The sequence below is a fragment of the Caretta caretta genome, chromosome 1 (assembly GCF_965140235.1).
Source record: "Caretta caretta isolate rCarCar2 chromosome 1, rCarCar1.hap1, whole genome shotgun sequence".
Lineage (NCBI taxonomy): Eukaryota > Metazoa > Chordata > Testudines > Cheloniidae > Caretta > Caretta caretta.
Window position 1 is genome coordinate 153,994,351 of NC_134206.1, and position 27,363 is coordinate 154,021,713.

Genomic DNA, 27,363 nt, shown 5'->3' on the forward strand with positions numbered 1-27,363 from the left:
TCTTCCCAGACCAGAAAATAACCGTTGGGGATGTTGAAATGCCTATAGTTATCCTTGGGGACCCAGCCTACCCCTTAATGCCATGGCTCATGAAGCCGTACACAAGTAGCTTGGACAGTAGTCAGGAGCTGTTCAACTACAGGCTGAGCAAGTGCAGAATGGTGGTAGAATGTGCATTTGGACGTTTAAAGGCGCGCTGGCGCAGTTTACTGACTCGCTTAGACCTCAGCGAAACCAATATTCCCACTGTTATTATTGCTTGCTGTGTGCTCCACAATATCTGTGAGAGTAAGGGGGAGACGTTTATGGCGGGGTGGGAGGTTGAGGCAAATCGCCTGGCTGCTGGTTACGCACAGCCAGACACCAGGGCGGTTAGAAGAGCACAGGAGGGCGCGGTGCGCATCAGAGAAGCTTTGAAAACCAGTTTCATGACTGGCCAAGCTACGGTGTGAAAGTTCTGTTTGTTTCTCCTTGATGAAACCCTCCACCCCTTGGTTCACTCTACTTCTCTGTAAGCTAACCACCCTCCCCTCCTCCCTTCGATCACCGCTTGCAGAGGCAATAAAGTCATTGTTGCTTTACATTCATGCATTCTTTATTAATTCATCACACAAATAGGGGGATAACTACCAAGGTAGCCCAGGAGGGGTGGTGGAGGAGAGAAGCACCAGGAGGGGTGGTGGAGGAGGGAAGGACAAAGCCACACAGCACTTTAAAAGTTTAAAACTTTAAAACTTATTGAATGCCAGCCTTCTGTTGCTTGGGCAATCCTCTGGGGTGGAGTGGCTGGGTGGCCAGAGGCCCCCCACCGCGTTCTTGGGCATCTGGGTGAGGAGGCTATGGAACTTGGGGAGGAGGGCGGTTGGTTACACAGGGGCTGTAGCAGCAGTCTGTGCTCCTGCTGCCTTTCCTGCAGCTCAACCATACACTGGAGCATATTAGTTTGATCCTCCAGCAGCCTCAGCATTGAGTCCTGCCTCCTCTCATCATGCTGCCGCCACCTTTCACCTGCAGCCCTCTCTTCAGGCTGCCAGTTACTCTCTTCAGCCCGCCACCTCTCCTCCCGGTCATTTTGTGTTTTCCTGCACTCTGACATTGTCTGCCTCCACACATTCGTCTGTGCTCTGTCAGTGTGGGAGGACAGCATAAGCTCAGAGAACATTTCATCGCGAGTGCGTTTTTTTCGCCTTCTGATCTTCGCTAGCCTCTGGGAAGGAGAAGATCCTGTGATCCTTGAAACACATGCAGCTGGTGGAGAAAAAAAAAGGGACAGTGATATTTAAAAAGACACATTTTATAGAACAATGGGTACACGCTTTCATGGTAAACCTTTCTGTTAACATTACATACATAGCACATGTGCTTTCGTTCCAAGGTCGCATTTTGCCTCCCCGCCAGCATGTGGCTAGCCCCTCCACCCTCTCCGTGGCTAACAGTGGGGAACATTTCTGTTCAGTCACAGGCAAACAGCCCAGCAGGAACGGGCACCTCTGAATGTCCCCTTAAAAAAAGCACCCTATTTCAACCAGGTGACCATGAATGATATCACTTTTCTGAGGATAACACAGAGAGATAAAGAATGGATGTTGTTTGAACACCAACAAACATACACTGCAATGCTTCGTTGTACAATGATTCCCGAGTACGTGCTACTGGCCTGGAGTGGTAAAGTGTCCTACCATGGTGGATGGAATAAGGCTGCCCTCCCCAGAAACCTTTTGCAAAGGCTTTGGGAGTACATCCAGGAGAGCTGCGAATGCCAGGGCAAATTAATCATTAAACATGCTTGCTTTTAAACCATGTATAGTATTTTAAAAGGTACACTCACCAGAGGTCCCTTCTCCGCCTGGCGGGTCCAGGAGGCAGCCTTGGGTGGGTTCGGGGGTACTGGCTCCAGGTCCAGGGTGAGAAACAGTTCCTGGCTGTCGGGAAAACTGGTTTCTCTGCTTGCTTGCTGTGAGCTACCTACAACCTCATCATCATCATCTTCTTCATCGTCCCCAAAACCTGCTTCCGTGTTGCCTCCATCTCCATTGAAGGAGTCAAACAACACAGCTGGGGTAGTGGTGGCTGAACCCCTTAAAATGGCATGCAGCTCATCATAGAAGCGGCATGTTTTAGGCTCTGACCCGGAGCGGCCGTTCGCCTCTCTGGTTTTCTGGTAGGCTTGCCTCAGTTCCTTAAGTTTCATGCAGCACTGCTTCAGGTCCCTGTTATGGCCTCTGTCCTTCATGCCCTGGGAGATTTTGACAAAGGTTTTGGCATTTCGAAAACTGGAACCTAGTTCTGATAGCACGGATTCCTCTCCCCATACAGCGATCAGATCCTGTACCTCGCGTTCAGTCCATGCTGGAGCTCTTTTGCGATTCTGGGACTCCATCATGGTCACCTCTGCTGATGAGCTCTGCATGGTCACCTGCAGCTTGCCACGCTGGCCAAACAGGAAATTGAAATTCAAAAGTTTGCGGGCCTTTTTCTGTCTACCTGGCCAGTGCATCTGAGTTGAGAGTGCTGTCCAGAGCGGTCACAATGGAGCACTCTGGGATAGCTCACGGAGGCCAATACCATCTAATTGTGTCCACAGTACCCCAAATTTGACCCAGCAAGGCCGATTTCAGCACTAATCCCCTTGTCGGGGGTGGAGTAAGGAAATCGATTTTAAGAGCCCTTTAAGTAAAAAAAAAAGGGCTTCGTCGTGTGGACAGGTGCAGGGTTAAATCGATTTAATGCTGCTAATTTTGACCTCAACTTTTAGTATAGACCAGGGCTCAGGCACATAGATGTCTTATACAATGAAAGGGGAGAGAGAGGTGCCTGAGAATAGGCTCCACAAAGCCAGCATGCCAGGCGGAGAGTCACTTACACTAGACAGTGGGAGATGCCAACCAGAAGGCTGTGTGCTAAGCCCCGCCCCTCTCTACGACAGTTGTTTAAATCCGGACTGCAGGGAGGCACCTAGCCAGAAGTGCTGGAGATGCTGCCGCACCCGCAGCTTGAAATGGTTTCCATCATATTCAGGGTTTACAGTGGGGTTCAATGGCTCTCAGCACCCCTGCTGTACAAATTGTTCCAGCCCCCCTGCCCCGAGCTCTGTTTAGCAATCGGAAAATGGGCACTTGCTGCCTTGAGTCAGGTGGCTGAGGCTGCCTAAGGCATTTCTTGTGGGAACAAGTTAGGCACCTGCCTTGCTCCACACACAACAGCCAGAGCAGGAGAAGTAAGGGATGCACACAAAAAAAGGATCTGAACGGGGTGGGGATGTCTCCCACCCGGCACTCTGGCCGCTGAGCTATGAGAGCTCCAGATGTGGGGCTCCCTCAGTCTCTCCTATAGAAGCTGTTCCACCGCTGGCCTAGGAAGTCCCTCTCTCTGGCCCATGACTGAGCAGAGAGCAAGAGAGAATGACTCTGTAGCCATGTGGTTGGGGTACCTACCTGGGAGGTGGGAGACTCTGGATCCAGTCCTCCTGCTCCACTCACTCGTTATGCAGAGAGAGTGGGATAGCTTCAATGGGAGAGACTGAGGGAGCCCCACATCAGGATCTCCCATAGGTCAGTGGCTAAAGTGCAAGGTGGGAGACCCCAATCCTTTCTTCCCATTGGGCAAAGGGGGAATTGAACCTTGGTGTCTCACATCCCACATGAGTGCTCTAACCACTGGGCTAAAAGTTAATGTGGGCACCATTTGCCTCCTCCAGCCAGATTCTGAATGGGACCAATCTAGCAGGCCCTCTGAGTACGCCTGCTGGATTGGGCCCCACACATGACTTAGGTGGCCAAATGCCTGTCTTCCCCTGGTTTGTGGATTGCTCTAGGGCTTAGGCAGGAAATAACCGTCTGGATGCCTAGAGTGAGGCAGCACTGCGCATGCTCACAGGCGGAAACATAGGTGCTGAGGGAATTCTTTACCCCGAAAACTTAGATATCAAGTGAGTTTAGGCGTCTGCAGCGTTCAGCAGGAGTTTTGTGGACCACAGTGGAGCCACAACTGGGACATAGGTGCCTAAACCCCAGACTTGGTGCCTAAGTCCTTTTGTGGATCCCAGCCGTAGTACTCCTGGAGTTTGGAGCCACTCCCTTCTGCACTTTAACCAATAAGCAGCAGTGGGATTTCTGACTTTCAGAAGAGTTGAATTAAATGCTTAGGTGTATTGCTTATTATTCCACAATGCCCAGTAGCAAACTAATCTAAGGAGACTGATCTCTGAGTTCATAGTGTACTCTCATTGCAACAGAATACATAGGAGTGCCACCCTAAACTTACTCAAATCTCCCCACTGTATTTTCCACTGAATGCATCCAATGAAGTAGCTGTAGCTCACGAAAGTTTATGCTCAAATAAATTTGTTAGTCTCTAAGGTGCCACAAATACTCCTTTTTGCGAATACAGACTAACACGGCTGCTACTCTGAAACCAAATATTACTTGTAGCCTGATTGTGAAGGCTAAGTGACCTGCAAACAAACAAAGAAACAAACAAAAACTAAGAAAAAAATGACAATGTAATGATTGTATCTGCATCATCTACAGAAGTATGATCAGTCTTTGGTTTAATAATACAATACCCCTGACTGCAGCCGAGAAGAGTATCAAAACCTGGAGTATCAGTATAAAAGAACATGTCTAGATACAATGACTTCTACCTGTTGCTGCCCTATGGTTGAAACACAGAAGACAAATGATCTCATTCATAGGGAGGCACGGTTTCATCCAACATCAGAGTTTAAAATGTACAGAGAGAAGCAGCAGCCTCAGAACCAGCTTCAATGAGACTGTCAGTGTGGCGTCTTCAGAGTGATTTGGGGGTAGGGAGAGCAGCTTCAGAAAGCTGGAGGATCAACAGACGGCCTACAAAAGCCTTTCAAAAGGTCCCAGGGAAACACTGAAGGCAGCTTTGTATGTGCAGGAACACCCAAGATATGACAAGAGTCTCAAAGGGGTCCATCTTGGATATTTGTATAACAAGCCTCTTTCTACAAACAGGGTAATAACTACACGGTCTGTCTATTTGATGTCAACATTGCTGAAATACTGAGGAGTCTCCCTGCTTCCCTGGGTTAGAAGGAATTTAAAAAAAAATCCATGGTGTGCTTCTTGCAATTCCCAAACCCCGTGGAAATAGCCCCCCATCACCACTTGACAAAAATGGAAGATTAAATGTCACACAATTGTTTTTATGTCACATTCTCCATTTCTTTTCCCCTTTAAAAAGATAAAAATATTCATTTACACACAGTTTCCCAGGCTTTAATGGTGCCCATGTGTTATTCCTGAGAGCCGTGTTAGAGTGGAGTCATTTGAAAGGGGGGAGGGAGGTGTGAAGCCTTTGTAAGGCAGGGAACTGGGGATATTCAAAATTCTCCATCCCCCTTCCCCCCCCTGCTTAAAATTGCCACTTGGTGCATTTTAAAGGTAAAAAAAAATCACCCTTGTGAAGTATTTTTATGAGCTAGAGCTAAGTCATCCCCAGCAGGGATTGTATCAGCAAATTCAGAAGCAGGAAATAATCATCACACGTATAGAACCCCTCCAAGCTCCCCCCTTTTAATTTGAATATTGCCTGAGCATGCCCTTCATTTTTGTTCTCTCAAGGGAGAAGAACTCTTCTTGTATTCAGGGCCCAGCACGCTTTACTAATTGCGGTTCCCTGCTCTGCTGGAGGGCAGGGGGAATCAGGACTGGGCAATGCGGTCCTCCTCTTCCTCCGTCCTGCTGCCACAGGAAGCATTCAGGACAGCCTGCAAGTTGCCCAAGTCAGGGCAGAATGGTGAGACCTGCAAGAATGCAGGGTCCCAAGCATGTGCTTGCACTGTATATGGCTACGATACATGGCATATCTGCGGCTCCCAATGTTTTGGAGAAGGGAGCTGTCAGCTTCTCAAAGTGAAAAACCTACCACTGCTAGGCCCAGTCTTGCTCCCACTGAAATCAGTGCTTTGCCTTTGACTCCAGTGAGAATAGGCTCAAGCCCTCTATATTCAGAGCTCCTTGCATTAGTTTCTCACTACTCATTGCAAATACAGTAGTTTGTCCCGTAAATGTAGTGCTTTTTTCTGTTCACAAATTATGCAAAGTTGGTTTTGTACAGGTTTGTTCATTATTTACAATTGTTTGAAAAGTAGGGTGTGTGAACCGTTTCTAGCCAATTGCTCTCCGGCAAGCTAGTCACTAAAGGTATTTACTGTTTGTTATGCGTGCCATATGATTGGTCACCTACATCACATGGCATGACCTATGTCCAGGACTGACAGAGCTAAGCTCTAAAAACAGGAGCTCTCTTTTCTGTTTGCATGCTGTCTGCAAACATTCTGAATTGTTCATTGACTCTATTGTGTGCACAATAAAAAGTGTTCCAAAATTGATGCAAAAGCACTTCTGGTGCAAATACGCTCACATGCACTTATTCACACCAGTGCATTTTACTTTCCACAGACGTTCTGGGGGCTAAAAACCTCATGCACCCACATGTTCATGCAAAAGGGCATAAAAGGGGTTGCAAATAGCAGCAAAACCAATGGAGAGTTTGGTTGGCAAGAATATTTGTGAATGCTTTTTTGCTTTGCTGTCATGGATTAGACCATAGAGTAATAGTGAAAACAGCACATCCCTCCCAAACCAGCAATTGAAAGCACAAAACATGACAGCAAATTACATACGCTTCCTGAACTATCTGTCCTTTTGATCTCCCAATATTCCCCGATTTGGGGGCAGGGTCCGAGGGGTTGTATAGATTGTGAATGCCATTGCAGGCTCCCCAAGAGAGGAACCCCCATCAATGCCAATTTTTGGTCCAGCGGTATAGGGCGGATTAGCAACAGCAGATTAATTCCTTCCTGTCATCTCCACAGGGGGGTTAAATGATCTCAGGAGCAATTTTTCTTGCCTAGAACATGGTAATCCAGAAACACAAACACACTGCTAATTGCTACAGTTTATATGGTGGTCTAATGAGACGAAAGAAGTTCCAGATTTTGAGACGGGTCATCAGCCAAAGGTATATTTACTTAATGACATGGTTATTTCCTGCAAAGAAAGCCTTATTTTACGTGAAAGATGTAGCTCAAAGGAGCAGTTAGAAGCATTTTTAAAAAGGCATGAAGGAGAAAATGCCTGTGTTAATTACAAATGTAGTCCTATGTCCCTTAGAAAATGGAATGCATTACATTGATTTGGGCAAAGGAAAACACCTTACTTGTTGTTGTACTGTGTTACAAATTTTTACTAAACCAAGCAGCTCCACTGAAAACCAACAGAACAATTTCAGTGAACCATGGTTTTCAAAATGAGACACTCATTTATGCATCAAGATCCAATCTTACAATCACTGTGCACTCAACTCTCATTGAAGTTTATGGGCCAAATGCTCTCCTGTGTTCCTGGCCCTTGGAACTCTTTTGGCACTGTTCTCCATTGATTCCCAGGTAGAATATGATCTAAAACAGGTTAGATCGGGGTGGGCAAACTACAGCCCAGCGGCCACATTCGGCCCTCCAGCTGGTTTAAACTGGCCCTCAAGTTCCTGCTGGGGAGCAGGGTCCAAGGCCTCTCCGTGCGTGCATGCCGAGGCTCCCAGAAGCAGCAGCATGTCCCCTCTCCAGCTCCTACGCTTAGGGGTAGCCAGGGGGCTGTGCACACTGCCCCCGCCTCAAGCACCGCCTCCGCAGCTCCCATTGGCGGGAACTGTAGCTAATGCTACAGAGCCACCTGGCTGCACCTCTGCATAGGAGCCAGAGCTGAGACATGCCACAACTTCCAGGAGCTGCTTTAGGTAAGCGCAGCCTGGAGCCTGCACCCCTGACCCCCTCCCATGCCCCAACCCCCTGCCCCAGCCCTGATCCCTCTCCTGAACCCCAACCCCCTGCCCCAGCCCTGATCCCCCTCCCACCCCCTGAAACCCTTGGTCCCAGTCTGGAGCACCCTCCTACACTCCAAATCCCTCATCCCTAGACTCACCCCAGAGCCCGCATCTCCAGCTCGATCCTTTCCCCTCCCCCCCATGCACCCCAACCCCCTACCCCAGCCCAGAGCCCCCTCCTGCACCCTGATCTCATTTCTGGCGCCACCCCAGAGCCCACGCCCCCAGCCAGAGCCCTCACCCCTTCTGCACCCCAACCCCAATTTCGTGAGCATTCATGGCCCACCATACAATTTTCATACGAAGATGTGGCCCTTGGGCCAAAAAGTTTGCCCACCCCAGGTTAGATCATCAGGGAGACATAACTGGCTCCCTGATGGCATCCTTCCACCCCTGCTCTGCTATGCCAAATAGATCATTGCAGATCAATCATCCAACATGAGTGAGGAGATAGTCAGTGAGAGTTGTGAGAGTACAGCAATTGCGAGACTGGGAATAGTATTTACAAATTCCTCAGTATCAGAATACAAGCTGTGCTTTTCTCCTGATTAGTTATCCTCTAACCAATGCAACCACAGTGTCATAATTTCATTTAGATAGCACTGTAAATTCACATGGGGCTTTACATACATGTAGTGGGACATGTTCCCTATTCAAAGTATCTTACAATCGAAATCTGAGAAGACAGCGACAAGGCATGGAACAAGAAGTCAGGTCTGGGAAGGTTAGTGATGAGAAGAAAGGAAGTGTTCTGGTAAGAAGTGGGTTTTAAGGAGAGTATCAAAGAAAGCAGAGTGCTTAGGCAAAAGAAAGCAGGAGACAGTTCCTTGCGTACAGAGCTGCGTGAATGAAGATGCTAAACTGAGGGGGAGGGAGAGGGGTGTAATGGAGCAGTGAGGATAGACCAGTGGTTCTCAAACTTTTCTGCTGGGGACCCCTTTCACATAGTGAGCCTTTGAGTGTGACCCCCCCTATAAATTAAAAACACTTTTTTTATATATTTAACACCATTATAAATGCTGGAGGCAAAGCGGGGTTTGGGGTGGAGGCTCACAACCCCCCATGTAATATCCTTGAGACCCCCTGAGGGGTCCTGACCCACAGTTTGAGAACCCTCGGGATAGATGATTAGGAGGAGTTTAAGGAGAAAGGGGCAGAGTAGAAGGAAATGGGAGCAGGGCTGTAAGGGGCGGGGGTTGAGATTATGTATCGCTTTAGAGGGGAGGATGAAGAGCCTGAATTTGAGGCAATAAGAGACAAAGCCAGTGATATAATTCAAAGAGGTGGGGTGACGGCAGCAGTGGGAAAGGAAAAAGAAAGGAAGGGAGAGGTGAGAAGCAGGAAGGAGATTTGAGTATTGGGAAGAGTGCAAAGAAGGGACAATTTAAATCAGAGTGAATGTTTTGGTTGGGAGGGAAAGAGAACAGACAGACATGACCAGGGTTGGGAGTCTGGGAGATGAGAAGGATGGTGGAGTTGATAGGGATGACAGAGAAGGGGGGAGGTGGGTTGAAAGGGTTTAGCAGGAAAGATTAAAAACAAGTTTTAGAAAGATTACATTTGGGGGAGCTGTGGAATAACCAAGGGGAGACATCTCAGAGAGTTAGAGCTATATGCCTGGAAAAATGGGTGTAGATCAAGAATCAAAAGGTAGAGAGCTAGGAGTCACATGGACCGAAGTAGTGGCTGAAACCATGGGGGGAGCTGAGGTCACCTAGAGAGGAACTATAGAGAGAAGGGACTGAGAACAGAAGCCTCAAGGAGTATAAGGGAGGATGAGGAACCAAAGGAGATATAGAAGGAGCAGTCACTGAGGGAGGCAGAAAGTCAGAGTGCAGAATTGTGCAAGCCGAAAGCAGAGGAGAGAGTGATCAATGGTATCAAAGGCAGCAGAGAGATTAAAATAACCCCCCTCCTCCCACCAGAAATGCTCCCATTATCCCATCTGCACCACAGAATGAGCCATGTCAAAAGACCCTCTTAAAATATTGCTGTCTCTTGACACAGCTAATGCACAGCTCTGTTTGGGATTAAGGCCTGGTCTATACACAGACATTGCACCAGTGTTAGCAGAGGTGGGATATCAGACCAGTGCATTCTTTAAACCTGTGTTATATCAGGTTAGCTTGCACCTATAATTTACCTGCAATTTAGGGCTTGTCTACAGAAGGTGCATTGGTTTAAGTTACATCAATTTGCAAACTGGTGTAGAATCCTGGGTGGGCACACAAATTAATATTAATTTAAAACTGGTTATATTGGTTCAGCTTGCCCTGTAAGTTTACAATTGCAAACTAAAGTGATAGAAGCCAGGTTTAAACTGATGTGTCTATACATATAAGAGATGCACCAGTTTAACCAATTTGGTCTGACATTACCAAGAGCTCCATGTAAGCTCAAAAGTTTGTCTCAACGACAGAATCTGGTCCAATAAAGGGGATATTACCTCACCCATCTTGTCTCTCTATCACACCTTTAGTTAAATCAATGCAGTTTCTGTGGATAGACAAGCCCTTTGTGTGGAGTGGAGAGGGGAGAACCCATACCGGAGAGAATCAAAAATAAACTGGAAGAGAGAACATCATTCTAGGCAGTGAATGTAGATGGAATGCTCAACAGTTTAGGAGACCAAAGGAAGGAGAGAGAAACATGGTGGTAATTAGAGAGGCACAGAGAAGGGAATTATAGGTCAGGCTCCCAGTCTACCCGCTGCCAGAATTACTTGAGAATAATGGGAGTTACAATTATTTTGGGTATGGGGACAGAATTGGGCTTATCTCCCTGGTCATGGATTATATGACTATAAACATGTTGGCAAAGGTAATGCACAGTCTTAGTTGGGAGGGCTATGGTCCTTTCAGCAAAGTGCTGTCTCTTAGATCCTGATACTCTGAGGTCCCAATCCAGCAAGCAATTAAGCATGTGCTTAGTTTAAAGCATGTGAGTAGTCCCACTGAAGTCAAAGCACTGTTAATGGGACTACTCACTTACTTAATGTTAAACACAGGGTTAAGTGTTTTGCTGAATCTGGCTTCATGAGAGCTGGTTACAAAGCCTCTTTATTAGTGATTTGAATGATACTGACACCTAGTTTGGGCTATACTTAAAAGTTAAGTTGAGGTAGTTAAGTCAAAAACCTCCACACCCATGACAAAGTAGCTACGCCAACCTCACACCCAGCGTAGATGCAGCTATGCTGATAGAAGAGTGCTTCCATTCACATAGCTAACTTTGTTTGGGGGACATGGTCTTGCTACACTGATGGAAAACCCCTTCTGTCAGCATAGGCTGTGTTTACACTACTTACAATCCCAGTATAGTCTCTGTAGTGTAGACACAGGCTAAGTTAGAGAGAGTCAGAGAGGGAGGGGTGGAGGGAAATTAGATTCATTTAGAAAGCATGCAACCTACATATATTTAATATGGGTTTCAGAGTAACAGCCGTCTTAGTCTGTATTCGCAAAAAGAAAAGGAGTACTTGTGGCACCTTAGAGACTAACCAATTTATTTGAGCATAAGCTTTCGTGAGCTACAACTCACTTCATCGGATGCATCGGATTTAATATGATTACTCTGAATTAATATGATTACTCTGAATTTCCACAGAGTGATATTTCTGGCCTTGTCTACACCTAAAATGTAGGTTGACCTAGCTACGTTGTTCAAGGATGTGAAAAATTCACAACTCTCAGGGATGTTGTTAAACTGACCTAAGCCCTTGTATAGGGGCTGCTAGGTCAATGGAAGGATTCTGCCTCTCCAGGGGGTGAAACTACCGTGAGGGAAAACCCCCTTTTGTGGCTCCAGCAAATGCTTACACGATGGTGCTACAGCGACACAGCTGCAGTGCTGTTGCTGTGCCCCGTGACATCTGTAGTGTAGACAAACCCTAACTGAAAAGGTTTATATCCTGGATTGCTCTTGTAAAGTTAAGAGATTTCCGCTGTGCTGTTAACCTAACAAATCGATAGTGGCACCCAGTGGCCAGAAGGGTTAATCAAAAATGTCCCTTTCTCTCTCAAGATTCTGTTGGCATCTAAATGCAAAAAATCACTTGCTTGGCATTACATGTACTAAATCCATCAGCCAGAGATATTCTTGATCTGTTTCATCTGGCGGTATATACTCTCTGTTCACAAAGACATTAGCCGGCAAGGTAAAATGCTGAGCCTTCATTACAGCACATGGTGGTCTACAAAACTATTGCATTTTGGTTTAGTTGCGGGGCTAGTTAATGCTTATTTATTCTGTGAGAGCACTAAACATGCACAAATGAAAATTACTCCTGTTGTAAGAGTTCCAGGGCTTTCCTCAAGAGAGCACTTTCCAAAATTTGCTGACTTTCAGTACTTATGGAATTTCAAGAGCCAAGTGATCCATAGGAAAGCTAAAACCCAGCTAATAAATGAAATGAGCACTTAACCAAACTGATGAGAGGGATTGTGAAAATTCCATGTCCACAGTTTTTGGGTCTTTAGCCTCCACTTAGAGTATAAATACTGAAAAATGTGTCTTAAGAAATGAGTGATTTTTTTAAAAAAATGAATGATAAAATGATATCCATTGAATGTAACAACATGTCTGCTCCTGCAGGCCGTGAGTAAAGATTTCAGTGGGACAACTTGTGTGACTGGGGTTTCCGGGATTTTATTTATCCCTAGGTTACTATGGCCTGGCATTGATTACATTGATGGCCTGGCAGGCACCAAAGATGAACTTGCCAACCTTGTGAAACGACTGGATGAAACCTCCGCAAAATATGGCATGGAAATCAGTGCAGAGAAAACCAAACTGATGACAAATAAACATGACAGTATCAGCTCACATATCATTGTCAGTGGACAAGAGCTGGAGACAGAGAAACAGTTCAAGTATTTGGGGTTGGAATGGGGCTGGGAGGGGGTGGGGCAGGGGTGAAGTTGGGGCGGGGCCAGGGGCACAGGGGGGTCGAGCACCCACCGGCACCAGAAGTTGTCGCCTATGGTACAGGAGAAGAGAAGAAGAGGTAGACAGAAGAAAAGATGGATTGAAAACATAAAAGAGTGGACAGGAATGGACTTTGTGGCAACTCAAGCAGTGACACACAATTGTCAGGGGTGGAGACAATTGTTTGATTGCTCATCAGTGATGGTGCCCCCAACAACCAATGCGGTTGTGGGAGTGGTGATGATGATGAGGCTACTATGCAGACGGAGAGAGTTATTTTTCCAGTTCACTTCTTGAGTTATGCAGAACTGAAGACTCTTACACCAGACTATTTTGTTTCTGCTGCCTTTTTCTCCCCTGGCCTTTAGTTTACAACATCCAGAATCAGTCTGATTTCATCTGTTCTTCTGATAGAACATTGACAACAGCCTGCCCTATATTAAACTCAGAGCTACTTTTGTTGAGAAACCAGGTGCTATAAATCCATTCTCTACTCCCTGTCTGTTTGCTTCTGTCAAAGGCAGACTGTGGGAGAGGGAGGAAAGATGGTAATGTAATTCCCCCTCTCTTTTAAAGGGCCAAGAATACTGTCTGCGCTAGGGTATGAATTACACACCATAGGCCCAATGTCTATTTCCACTATGGCCCCTTTGCAGTGTTCCGGAGGGGAGGCAAAGTCATCCTAACCAGCTAAGCATTCATCTGGCTAGGAAAGAATCCCATGGGGATACTATGCCATGCTCCCTTGCAGCTCTCAGAACAGACACATGGCAGGGGATAAGAAAGCGTGGCTAGAGCATTTTTGCATTCTTGCTATTTCCAAGTGCCAGAACAGCCCCTTGGGGTTGTAGGCAACAAGGCAGAAATTAGAAGAGCCACAAAGCTGCTTTTGTTTATGTCAGCGTTCCACACCCCGAGCGAGAAAGTTGCAGTGCTGTAAAGTGCCGTGTAGCCAAGCCCTCTAGGACATCTCTACACTGTATAGTACACCCGGGATCAGACTCAGGTTTAAGCCCAAATGTTCCTACCATCAGAAACCTCTCAGGACTCAGCTCTGCGGACTCACCCAGGGGTCTGGGTCCAAACGCTATGACATAGGTCTAAACCCACTCATTTCGCAGTGTGGATGTAGTTGAAGCCCAAGTCACCAGGCTCACATCTGGAGAATCTGTCAACACTATCCCACAAATACCCCTAGGCCTGTGTGTCCTGGCCCTTCCATCCCCAGGCTTCCAACTCGATTGCCAGGAACTGGAAGCAACCTCCTGGTTCAAATACAGCTGTTTGGTATTTAACCCTTGATTTCCACACAGACTGCTCAACTGGACATATTGAACTCTATTGTGTGTTAGCTATGGCCTGCACTAAGAAGAAGTCCTGCGTCAAGCATGCTGCTAGCTAACCAGAGGAACGCAAGCGAGATTCTGGTAAAAATGCAGTGTGAGGAGAGCAAGCCATCTGACTTCAGCAAGAGCTCCAGAAACGACCATGTGTGCAAAAGTATCTCTGAGAATCAGGGCCGGTGGTTATAGCACTGGCTTTGTTCAATTAAAGTAACTCTAAATCTACTCCATAAACTCTTTAAAAGTTAAGATACCTGCTCATGTTATGCCATTACCTCCACCCACAACAGAAAATTACATTCAGGTCATTTTTAAAGCCGTGACATCTGACAGTAAAAATAAGAAAACTCAAATCCAAGCTGACACATTCCATCACCATTCAGCCCACAAATCTAATTTCTTGTGTTTTTTTTATTTAAAGTTGCAGGGCATAAAGGAAACCCCCTTGTATATTGGGTAGATGGGTTCCATGGCAAGAATACTGAAGCAAACTAAAGATGGAGCCCCTGATCTGATAAACACAAACCCAGAAGCAAGGCACCTGGACATACTGGGGGACCAGGGGCTGGCATTCTACTGGGTAGGCTGGAGTAGTAGCCTGCCTCTAGGTTTGGGGCCTGGATTTAATTCCCTCACAACCTCCTTGCAGGACACCTCACTAAAGCTTTATTTACAGTACAGTCTAATGTTCAGGGCAAACAGGACTGGATTTGGAGTCCCAGTTTCTATTCTTCATTTATCCACTGATGCGCTGTGTATCCTTGAGGAAGTCACTTAATCTCATCCTGCCTCAGTTTCTCTGTTGGTAAAATAGAGAAATAGCTTGAGTTGTTCTACAGCAGGATGGGTTGTGTGATTAAGTTACTTGTAAAGCTTTTTGAGCTCCTCTATTGAAAGGCACTCTAGAAGTGTAAAGGTTTCAGAGGAACAGCCGTGTTAGTCTGTATTCGCAAAAAGAAAAGGAGTACTTGTGGCACCTTAGAGACTAACCAATTTATTTGAGCATGAGCTTTCGTGAGCAACAGCGAGCTGTTGCTCACGAAAGCTCATGCTCAAATAAATTGGTTAGTCTCTAAGGTGCCACAAGTACTCCTTTTTTTTAGAAGTGTAAAGTAGCCTTATTTTAAAAAGATACCTATCTCTTTGCACCAATACTGAATTCAAGTTCTATTCTATTCAAGTCATTTTACTGCCCTTATGTGCCTGTGGTATCTGAGCACATTCCAGAAGTGCATTTTGTGATGCGATTGTGGCCTCTGCTATGCTACAAAGTTAGGTTGACGCAAGGTGACTTATGTTAACCTACTTGTGCACCTGTCTACACTCAAATTTGTCTCGGGCTAATGTGAGTGCCCCATTACAGCGATAGAGTAAAGCCACCTCCACAAATGGTGTGGCGCCATGTTTTAGCAGACCACAGATGCCGATTCCGTGGGTGCTCTGGAGCTGGAGCACCCACGGGGAAAAAATGGTGGGTGCTGAGCACCTACCAGCAGCCCCTCTCTTAACACTTCTCCCCCCCCACAGCTCCTACTGCCTGCCATGGATCGGCTCTTTTGTGGCATCAGGAGGCGCTGGGTGGGGAGGAGGAAGGACTGAGGGCACAGCGTGCTTAGGGGAGTGAGGGGAATTGGGTGGGGAAGAGGCTGGGTGGCAGCGGGAAGAGGTGGGGTGGAGCAGGGGTGGGAAGAAACAGGGTGGTGGTGGGGCCTTGGGGGAAGGGGTGGATTGGGGGCGGGGCCTGTGTGGAGCCAGGGTGGGAGCACCACCCAGCAGATTAGAAACTCGGTGCCTATGTTTTAGACACTCCATTACCTGTGTCAACCCTAACAATCCTCCAGCAGCTGTCCCACAGTGCCCCACTCCCTGCAACAGTAACTACTCTGGTCACCATTTTAAACTTCACTGTCCAGGATTCACAGATAGCAGAAGCTGCCCCCCCGCCCCTTAACACCTCCCCCTACATGTTTTTGAAATGCCTTTATCTGATTGCCCACCTAGCAGCTCACCTGTGTTGTGTACAGTTGCCCAGCTGCCCATGCCAGCTCTTTGCACAGAGAGCCACGAGGCGCACTCCTGCCTGGAGTAGACAGGAACTATTGGCTCTTTGGGGCCTGTGGGGAGAAGAGGCTGTGCAAGTGGAGCCCACACACCCTCTGGGTGCGGTGTTCTGTCCCCTCTCGAGACCACTTCAAGATTAATGGGTCTGCTACAGCCTTAGCTAAGGGCCATGTGGCTTTTAGCTCACACAGTAGAGGCTCATGCATTGAGCTCTAGAGGTCCCAGGTTCAGTCCCCCACACTGACAACCGAGGTCTGTTGGCATTACACAGCACAGCTAAGGACCAGCCACAGAAACGGACATCTGCAAGCAGAGTGCACAGGAGATACAGTGGAAGGGGTACAACAGCAGTGCTGTGGGAAAGCAAAGGAGCACTACCCAGTATACTACGAGACCAGGGAGGGCAACAACAGAGCTGGTGCTTCTACAACGGACTGCAAGTTATACTTGGTAGTGACTCTGCCAGCACCCTGCAGACCAAGTTTGTGGATATCTCAGTGGAGCCCGAAACAGAGACCCCCCTGCTGTGAACAAGAACAAGGGGGAAGGGAGTAGACATGGCTGGGGACTCCAGCAAAGCTGCGAGCCAGGCCCTGTTTGAGACTCCATCAGAGTCTAGCCCAGTGGTTCTCAAACTTTTGTACTGGTGACCCCTTTCACACAGCAAGCCTCTGCATGTGACCCCCCCCCTTATAAATTAAATCACTTTTTTTATATTTCACACTATTATAAATGCTGGAGGCAAGGCAGGGCTTGGGGGTGGAGGCTGACAGCTCACGACCCCCCCATTATAACCTCGCGACCCCCTGAGAGGTCACGAACCCAGTTTGAGAACCCCTGGTCTAGCCAGTCCCACCAAGGGAGGGCAGATAAGCTGAGGAACGGGAAGGGACCTTGGGCAACTTCGCATGCATTTTTTCCTTACACTATTTAAAATGTAAAGATGACACCCAGCCCAATCTCAAATTAACTAGACTCAGGTAATGACTTTTCATTGTTTTACTCCTACCAGAAGAAGTAACGGTACAAACAAATGTTGAGTAAGCATCTGGTTTTCACGCCCCCGCAGAGTTAGGCGGCAGCAGGGGTGGGAGGGGGGCTGCAGAGCACTGTTCATTTGAATAGGGATGTCCCTTTTATCCTCCTGAGAGATCTCAATGAAACCTCGGCAATCCCCTGCCAAAGGGTTTCTAGGGAGGGCTGCCTTATTTCTTCCTCCACAGTAGGACACTTCCCCACCCCACACCAAGATGAGTTCAGCTGGCATCATGGCAGTAAACAGGCAAGTGGCATATGGGCCCAGGATGCCAGGAGCAGCTGTGCTCTCAGTGCCTTTGTGACCCTCAGGAGCGAGATAGAAACTAAAACCACCACCACCGCCTGTAGCAAGATACAAACTTCGGAGTTGTACGCCAACATAACGTGCGTCAACCAACGTTTGTAGTGCAGCCGTGGCCTAATGTGTCATGTGTGGTTCATTCTGTCTCATCTTCTCCCCAGGGGTGGGATTGTGTGGGAAGTGGAGTGTTTTGTTTTGTATGATTGTTTGGTTGGTTTTTTATAAATTAAAGAAACAGTTTAGTGAAAGGGAATGAAACCACACCGAGTTTGGGCCCCAAAGGGAACACATTCATCATGGCATACATTGTCTACCACATGGCTGCAGTACTTCCAGCGGTTATTGTAAATGCAGTCTGATTCATTAGCACAAGGTGTGGCCCGTGTGTGCATATTGGAAGAACAGGGTGCAAACATCCTTTGTGTCACATCAGCACTTCCCACCACAGCATCAATTATGTACGCTCCAGGCCTTTCTTTAAGAAGTTACATTTCTGTACAACCTCTCATGTGTTTAGAGGTGAATATTAAAACCTTTCTGGCCCTGTCTTTTTTCCTAATACAATAATCCACTAAAGAAGTGCTAAATTAATTCTCCAGAGATTTGGGTGTGTTTTTTAAACTCAAGCAGTTTATAATACATAGGGGATTTAATGTAACTATTCATGGGGAAGGGAGCTGTTGAGTTTTACAACTGTCTGGGCACACAGTTGGCTAAACATACCCCTGCATAGGCTTCCCCTTTAGAAGTATCCTTACTAAGGGCTGATGAGGGATGAACAGCAATTGCTCTCCATGCAGTAAATGCATCCTCTGTGTTTATAAATGTCAATTACTTGGCCAGCTCTAGTCTTTTAGGCTACTTTATTTTTTGGTTATTACTCAGAGGAAGAATGGAGTCATGGTTCCCTGGCCCATGTATAGTGCAATTTAAATAAGAATGCTCCTTTGGGTTGTAGTGTTTGGAATCCCAGCTTCACAGCCTCAGCAGAGATGCCAAAGTTAGCATTAGCATAGAGAGTGAACTGCTCTTTAGCCCCTAGAAGTGGTCTCTCCAGAACAGGTTTGAGGCACATTAGCAGAGTGGTGCATAGGTGCTAACACTGTCTCTGCCAGTGCTGTACCTGCTCTGTAGATAGTTTCTAGGGCTGTCAGCTTTTAAAGAAAGAGTTTTCAGCTCCAGTCCAATGTAGCAGGCAGTGCTGAAGCTTCAGGGGATACATGCTGGCATGTCCACCTCGCACTCATCCTTGACCCAAGCTCAGCCCAAAGATCAGGCAGCCGATTTTACGCATTTATCCATTCATGCAAGTGAACATATCACCACACCTCAGATGGGTTGTTAGGCATGAGGTCTTTGGCCTTGAACTGCAACCACATGGCAACATGCCAGCAAAATACACGGCCTGTCATCTCAGACTGCAATTTCAAAATGAATCTGGGTCAATATTATTTAAACCATGAAAAAGAAGTTAGGAATAAAAAAATACAGGACCAGCTCCTCAGCTGATGTAAATCAATATAGCTCCACTGACATCAATTTACCCTATACATTCAAACCACTTTACAAAGCCTCACCAAAAAATGTTGTTAATTTACAGTTAAGATTGCTTAAACTCATTTCCTAGCAATGCAACCCCTTGAAATCCAGGAAATCACCAATTAAGCCAAAATTCACCTCCTTGCCAACCTCAGTTCTAAAGGCCTTCCTCACAAACATTGTAACACCCTCTTCTCCCTCCGCCCCACCAACAAACTCCCCTTCAATTCCAGCAAACATCCAACCACAACGTGCATGTCCTATTCCTCGGCATTACACACACACACTCATCCTGATCTCCATCTTCAGCCGGCATCAGATGACTTATTTGTGGAGAGATGTGCAGCAGTAACTTAGACTGTGTTAGTTCCAGCTAGAGCGAGTAGGCGGTGCGACGTCCGGTATGGCATTTCAGTGCCATTGGATGTATGTGTTCGGGCCAGTTGTATACATTGGAATCGAACAGGAGTATATTTTGGAGCTGTGGTTGCCTGAGTGTGTTGGGTATAGAGTGGATTTACTGGGACTAATTCTCCAGTGTTGCACCAGTGTGACTGTTGCAATATGAAGCAGGGAGGGGGTCTTAGATAATTCTAAATGAAGAAAAGTAGCGTGTGACAAAAGCCACCTCTGTGGAAGAGGACATCCCTAACGCAGTTGGAACTATAGTGGTTCCAACCCTTCAGGATTATCCTGGAGTCTCTAGGAATTAAAGATTAACCTTTAATTAAAGATTATGTCCTGTGATGAAACCTCCAGGAATACCTCCAACCAAAACTGGCAACCCTATGCACAGGACGTGAGTGGTTGCAAGACTGGAGAACTTTGCACTGCATCTAGGGTTCACAAAGCCCTGTGTAGGGGATGTCCAGAGACTGTCCCTTATTTTAGCCCAGAAGTTGCCATAGTGGCTTCAGAGCTGCTTCACATCCTGACTATGTGTTGGGAGGGTGGATTCCATGCCCTCTCATACCAGTATGGTACCCCACACAAAGCCCTGGCTTTACTCCAGCGGAAGGGCGTGGGGGTGAATTTCACCCCAATTATTTTGTCATTTGTTGTTTAAATCTTGGAAGGCTTATAAATATCCAGCTCTGATATAGCACTTTCAGTCCGTAGTTCTCAAAGCCCTTTACAAAGGAGGCCAGTAGCATTATCCCCATTTTATAGATGGGGAAACTGAGGCACAGGAAGGTGGTGTGACTTGTCCAAGGTCTCCAGCAGCAAGCCAGTGGCAGAGTCAGAAATATAAAATAGGTTTCAGAGTAACAGCCGTGTTAGTCTGTATTCGCAAAAAGAAAAGGAGTACTTGTGGCACCTTAGAGACTAACTAATTTATTTGAGCATGAGCTTTCGTGAGCTACAGCTCACTTCATCGGATGCATACCGTGGAAACTGCAGCAGACATTATATACACACAGAGATCATGAAACAATACCTCCTCCCACCCCACTGTCCTGCTGGTAATAGCTTATCTAAAGTGATCATCAAGTTGGGCCATTTCCAGCACAAATCCAGGTTTTCTCACCCTCCACCCCCCCACACACAAACTCACTCTCCTGCTGGTAATAGCCCATCCAAAGTGACAACTCTCTTCACAATGTGCATGATAATCAAGGTGGGCCATTTCCTGCACAAATCCAGGTTCTCTCACCCCCTCACCCCCCTCCAAAAACCACACATACAAACTCACTATCCTGCTGGTAATAGCTCATCCAAAGTGACCACGCTCCCTACAATCAAATATAAAATAGACTCCCTGAGTCCCAGTTCAGGGCTCTATCCACTAGGCTAGACTGTCCTGAAATATTGTATTGGTAGATGTTCACACTTAATTTTTTAAAAAGAGGACGATAACAGCCCAACACTAAAATCTGCTGCTTGTCAATGTTACGTAATGCAAAACACTATGTTAATAGACCCCTTAAGGCTGCAATAAAGAAACTTGCTAAGAAGTCAGGAAATGCAAGTGTTAAGGCCATACAGCACCATTAACTTGTTTGCATTGTGCATCTGTAGTACTTTATCATTCACAGATTGTAGATTAATAGATTTTAAAGCCAGAAGGGATCTGTGTGATAATCTAGTCTGGCCTCCTAGGTATCAAAGGCCATAGAACCTCACTCAGCAATTCCTGCTTTCTTCAGTGAGTGCATGCTCTGCTTTAATATTCTTCTGTTTATATTGTCTAGTGTAAAATACACACAATGTGGGCAAATTAACATTGTCATACTAATCTTAACGTTTGAAAAAGTCAGGATATCTAAAAGTTAACTGTGGGGGGGCCTTAAGCTTGCATTTATATAAAGGGTTTTTGGGGGGGGGGGAGTTGGGGGTTTTTTTGCACTGACTTCCTTGCTTGTTTTTAAAAGAAGGAAGGGGGAGAGAAGAGAAATTGACTGTGCTAAATAATGTTACCATTTAAATAGTCTAATTAGGCTTTGTGATTCACACCTGTGAGGCAACTGGCATGGGGGTGCAGGGAGGTCCTGTCTTTACAGCTGCTATTGTTTGGCTGGAGACAGCTTGCTCCAGGGTTGTTAACAGGGCAGCAGCATGTCAGTATACAAGAAGACAGCCGAATCTTTGCAATTGAGAGTATTCTAAAAGAAAGCTTAGAACTTGAATATCCCAGAGATTGCTGCTAATACAGGGTGACAAGATTTCCCCTGCCTACCCACACCCCCCTTCACCATTTTCTCTTGCCCTGGTAAATAACTTGGTTTGCCTCCCCCCCGCCTTTCCGAGGGAGTGAGGACTGGGGGAACTGAAGTTTTTGCTTTGTTTCATGACAACTGTAATCCCCTCAGTTAAATTGTCCAATCAGTATCCCCTAGGGTCAGCCTGGACAGCGGGGTTTCTAATTAAAACAAAAATGGGAAAAATATTTTTTTCATCTTTGTTGAATGTAAGAATGGTTGAATGAGATTTCAATTTTTCCTTCAAAACTTTGAGCTGAGGCCAAGCATGGAAACTCCAGCACAAAAAAGGAAACAATTTAAGCGACATTGGAGCAGCTAAAAACAGTAGTTTGATTGGAAATCATAGTCTGAATAGTCAGAGCAAATCTTCTGACAGTGGAGGATTTGTTAAGGGTTTTGCAAACATATATATATATAGAACGAATGGGTGTATGTATGACAGATGGATAGATCAGATAACTATACTAGATCTTCCATCACATAATTCTTGATGTTGCATTATAGTTATCCCTCCTCTCCTCATTCAGGAGCACAAAGGTCATTAAGGAGATCAGCCATCAGGCCGTCTTTACACACAGCCTATGCGCAGCAAACCAAAGCGCTAACTCCTGCTGCATTTTAGAGATTGTGCCTCAGTCCTCATCACTGTTGATGAGAGACGCAATAGAAGCACATTTTTGACTCTGTCCATGATGCTGAACGGGAGGAGCATTCCTCATGCTGTTTCAGGGGAGAGGAAAGCCATCTGATGGATCTGCTTCCCACTTCAGACCGACTGTGATACCACAGTAGGGGTTAGAATGAAAGCCAACCCAGAGTAGATTGTATATGGAAGGGAAAACCCTGCCCTCTTCTTTGGGCATGGAGGGTCCTCTCATAAAGGAGCTAGTGCATTTCCGCAGCAGCGTGAGGGGATTCTGGCAGGCAGTGCAAGGGCCGTTCAGACCTTATAGGGTAGGAAACACAGCTCGGCAGGGGCTTCTTGTGCACTGTGACATGGAGTGACAGGAGACAGGCACTGACTGGCTCCTCCACTCCTTCCTTGCAGGTTCCAGGGCCAGCTGCAGTTCCTGCACAGCCCAGGAGGCCCTGCCCCACACCAAGTTCCCCAGCATTCTGCCAAGTTGCCCAGGCTAGGTGCCATGGAGAGGATTTTGGCCGAAGTCCATTTAGCCATTGGAGGCTTGGAATTTCCAGTAGCAGATTGGACAGACCGTAACGCAAGTAGTTAATTTTAAGAGACTTTTATTCTTCTCACCAGCTGCATAAATACCTTCAATCCACGAAGGGGGCGCAGGACCCAGCGCGGATGCAAGATGTACACTGACAGCGCACTGGAATAATCCGTTCTGGGTTTTTTCTGTGTATTGTTTGTATACAGTTAGCCAAATCCTGGACCGCAGCTCCATCTCCTTTGCACTACTTCACAGAACTGCCTTAATCAGGACACCTGGGGATTATCACAACATAAGGGAAATCCCTGGATGGCGTAATGCCAGGATAACCAGTTCTACACCACCTGCTCCCTGCCTGTAGGCATTCCTGGACACTGGGGGGGCATGAAGGGTTACCAGCAATTCCCAGCTGGTGGATCTGTCCAAAGGGACCCATTTTAGCTAACATCATTTAAAGCAGCTTTCAGGCTGTTTTTAGTTATGTTCAGGACTGGCTCAGCCCCTTGTTGGCCCCAGCATCAAGGGAGAAGGAAGTAGCTTAAGTTACCTTCCCCATTCTCACCCCGGCCCTCTAGCCTCGGTTCTATGCCAAATGCAGCTGAGTGGGACCCAGGGATCTGTCCCGGGAGTCCCATCTTCTGAATGAAACATAAAGAGCAGTGTTCTCTCTACATATTAGCTAGTTACAGTCCTTTAGCAGTGTTCAAATCCTTTTCTTTGTTTTTAACACTGGAAAGAAGAGGATTAAAACTTCACTCTACTGTTTTAATGCTGCAGAGGTGTCCCAGGATGGTACTGCCAGTGTTTATGTCCCTGGTTACACAAGCCCCACCCCAATAATATATTTGTCAACAAATCACTGTTTGTAACTGTACTTTATTAGTTCAATGAGAGTCTGTGACTAGCTTATTGACTGAAGCACTCACTTAGCAGCTTTTACTGGCCCCTTCCCTTTCTCAGGAATGTTTTCCAATGCTCAATGCTTTCTTGGTTTCTCTTCAGCTCTCTGTATCCTACTGTACTTGTGTTCCTTCTGACTTGTTTTTTTTAGTTTCTTGTTTTATTTGCTTTTGCCATCCTCAGCCAGTCAAAGGGTCTGCACATAAGGCCCATAGGGCTGCTGCTCCTGCTCTGTTAGGTTTGACTCCATTCTTTATTGGAAATAGGGCTGCGTGAAACGCCAAGCCAGATGAAGCTAACCTGGATTTAATTTCAGTACAAACCTGAAACTCAGGCTCAGCTCAGGTAAATCGAAATGTTCACCAAGGGTCTGATCCAAAGCCCAATGAAATCAGCGGGAGCGTTTCAATGGGCTTTGGATTAGACCCCAAGGCAAGCAATCTTCCATTTTCTTTCTATGAGGGCAGGGTCTCCTAGAAGAGAATACATAATATTTATAAGTTAGGAAGACGCCTAGTTTCACCCACCTGTGGCATCTTCTCATTCACCAAATTGTAAGCTCCTATAGCTGTGCCACTAGCATAGACACAACCTAAATTAATTTCTCATGGATGTGACATCCCCTACATTGTGTTCACCCCCCAACAGAAGATATATTAAGAGGTTGCAATGCCATGTTGAGTAAATGTTTGAGGCATCAATTTAAATGCCATCAAAATTGGTTACACTCTTCATGCTATGGGACATCAAAGTTGGCTCATAGAAAACCCAGGTTGTCATCATAATGCAGCCTTTTCAGGCTGATACAGAATAAATACTGGTAAGAGATAAAGGAACATGGTTGAGGCAACAGCCCGGGAAATGTTTCTGAAACTGAACGGTAGTTGAGTAAAGTGTAGGACTGGTGTCCCTGAAAGCTACATTTAAGCTCTTTCCGCTCTGGCTGAGTTTTAAACATTACTGGTGGGATGAGAGACAAGCAGCACAGCAGCAATGTAAATAAGGGATGGAGCCTGATTAATGCTGAGGTTTTGAAGAAAAAGTTTAAGCCGTCTACATAGCAATGATTGATCTCAACTCGGATAATGCTGAAAGCAGCACAATTCTAGAAGTTAACAGCTTCAAAAGCAAGAGTCCCCAAACCAGAGTGAAGACAGGAACAGGCACCTCGGAAATTCAGGAGTATGTGCTTCAGTCAGAAAGGAATTAGCATGCAGCACAAGTTACCAAAAGCAGTGGCAGAAACTGCAACTCTAACCATAGTCTAAACTAAGTTAGGTACTGAGATGAAATAAAGAGGATACAACTGCTACGTAAAGAGGCCGCCTGGCATATTAAAGGCCACATGACAGTGGCACCCTTCCACCCCAAGGTGTTACTATGGTTGTTACTACTCACATAGTCCTTCCTCCGCACTCCTTGCTTCTTACCTCCTACCCAAAGTAAGTAACCCATCTAGTCTTCGCAAAAAGAAAAGGAGTACTTGTGGCACCTTAGAGACTAACCAATTTATTTGAGCATAAGCTTTCGTGAGCTCGTGAGTTTCATGGAAACTGTTTCCACGGTACACATCTGATGAAGTGAGCTGTGGCTCACGAAAGCTCATGCTCAAATAAATTGGTTAGTCTCTAAGGTGCCACAAGTACTCCTTTTCTTTTTGCGAATACAGACTAACACGGCTGTTCGTCTGAAACCCATCTAGTCTTGTCCGCATAATTTCCTTTTCAGAAAGAATGTTGCTGATTCTTCCCGATTGTGTGCTGCAATAAGGGAAGAGAATCATAGAATAGAATAGAATGGAATCATAGAATAACATCAGGGTTGGAAGGGACCTCAGGAGGTCATCTAGTCCAACCCCCTGCGCAAAGCAGGACCAATCCCCAATTTTTGCCCCAGATCCCTAAATGGCCCCCTCAAGGATTGAACTCACAACCCTGGGTTTAGCAGGCCAATGCTCAAACCACTGAGCTATCCCACCCCCCGAAGAGGAATTGAGTAGAAACTCCAAAGTTGAAGAGTGGTTTGGAAATTGCTTTTTGGCAGTTGATCACCATGGTCTCAAAGCTACTAGACATGGGTCCCACATGGCCACCTGCTGAGCCTCTGCCTAAGGCTGCTGCTCCTGCTCTGCTGGGTTTGAAGAATCTGTTCTTTATTGGAAATAGGGCTGTGCAAAATATTCGTTGTGAAACCCCCCAAGCCCCATGAAAATAACCTGGGTTTAGATTTCCATACAAACATGAAATTCAGCTCAGGTTAATTGAAATGTTCACCCAGGGTCTGATCTAAAGCTTAATGAAAGGGAGTCTTTCCATGGATTGACTAATGGGCTTTAGATCAGGCCCCAAGGCAAGCAAACCTGGGTCAAGGGATGGTTTTGCATCAAAACCAAGTGAAACTAATAGCTTTTCATAATGGTCACAGAGCCAGGTGAAACTCCACATTCTGAGTTTCAGGCTGACACGATCTTTTCACTACAGGTGCTAAAGCCAGCGCAGGTATGGTGCTTTGGCATAGATGCTTCCTACCATGATGGATGGGGTTTTCCCATCCCTACGGGAATTCCACCTCAGAGAGACAGTAACCAGGTTTCTAGAAGCATTCTATGACCTAGCTGCGTCTACACCAGGGATTAGGTCAGTGCAGCTACAGTGCTGGAGGTGGCGGGGACAGCGGCGGGGAAGGGAATTGTTCACATCCCTGAAAGACGTAGCTGTGTCGATCTAAATGTTTAGTGTAGACTAGGCCTGAACTTTCACCTCTTAAACACAAAACTCAACAATGTGTGAATCTCTGACACACTGAAAAGGTTTACCTGAGTCTCCTGAGGCCCTGTCTACACTACACAGTTTTGTCGGAAAACGTCAGCTTTCATCGACAAAACAGTGGAGGTGTACACACTGCAATGCTCCTCCCACCGATTTAGTTCTCCTGCTAAGCCGACAAAATAAAACCACCTCGACGAGTGGCATAGGGCTTTTTGCAACATAGTTAGAGCGCCACAGCGCCAATGTAGACACTGCACTTGCTTATGCTGCCCTAATTGGCCTCTAGCAGGTGTCCCAAGATGCCCACCATGACCACTCCGGTCAGCAGTCAGAACTCCGCTGCCCTGAAGGTACACAGGTATGTGCCCCTCCCCCGTTTAAAGGCCTGGGGATTTTTGAAATTCCACTTCCTGTTTGCTCGGCATGGACAGTTCACACACCATCTTCCCAGCTGACCATGCCAGATTCCTGCAACAGACGTGCTTCTGTGTGCAGCACACCGGAGCTGTTGCATCTGCTGGGTCTATGGGGAGAGGAGGCTGTGCAGTGTCGGCGTTGCTCCAGCCGTAGGGACTTTGATACCTTTTGTGGATGTGCCCTTGAGAACACCCTCCTCCACACCGGCATAGCGCCTCTGTCAGATAATACAGTGAATCAGGAGGAGATGTTTCTCAAGGTGCTGCAGTCAGCAGATGCAGCACATAGCAAAAGAAGAACATGGAAGGAGACAATTAACGAAAGACTGAGGCTGGATAC